This window comes from Morus notabilis, unplaced genomic scaffold (assembly GCF_000414095.1).
Source record: "Morus notabilis unplaced genomic scaffold, ASM41409v2 Scaffold1981, whole genome shotgun sequence".
Taxonomy (NCBI): Eukaryota; Viridiplantae; Streptophyta; class Magnoliopsida; order Rosales; family Moraceae; genus Morus; species Morus notabilis.
This window is the reverse complement of record NW_010362503.1, coordinates 87,055-87,603: the sequence shown is the minus strand read 5'-3', so window position 1 is coordinate 87,603 and position 549 is coordinate 87,055.

The following is a 549-nucleotide window of genomic DNA, read 5'->3' as shown; positions in this document are numbered from 1 at the left end:
AAACATTATTTTTAATGCGGAAAAAGACACATGACCTAGACGCCTATGATGTAACCAAATAATATCTTTATTGGAAGAAGAAAATAATGAGAGCACGACTGGTTTTTTCACTTCCGGTTGATTTGATACATTCAAGTAGTAGAGTCCATTATGCTCCTTAGCAAGTCCAATCCTCTTCCCCGACCCCGGGTCCTGAAATTCACAAGAGGAAGCATTGAATATAACACAACCAGTTAGATCTCGGGTAAGTTTTTGTATGAAAACCAAATTTGTTAAAAGTTGGGGAACATGGAGAACATTTTTAAGTACTAATTATGGGGTAATTTGAATATCTCTTACTCCTGCCACTGTGGTTGCAGAACCATCAACAACTATAATTTTCCAGTTGCTTGGACAAGGTGTATAGGTCTTAAATAGGTTAGAGGTATGAGTCATGTGGTCGGTGGCACCAGAATCAAGGATCCAAGCATTCCTAAACTCATTACCTAAAGTATTTAATCCAAGAGAGATTAGAGTCTCACCTGAAAGTGTCAATGAACACATACCCTG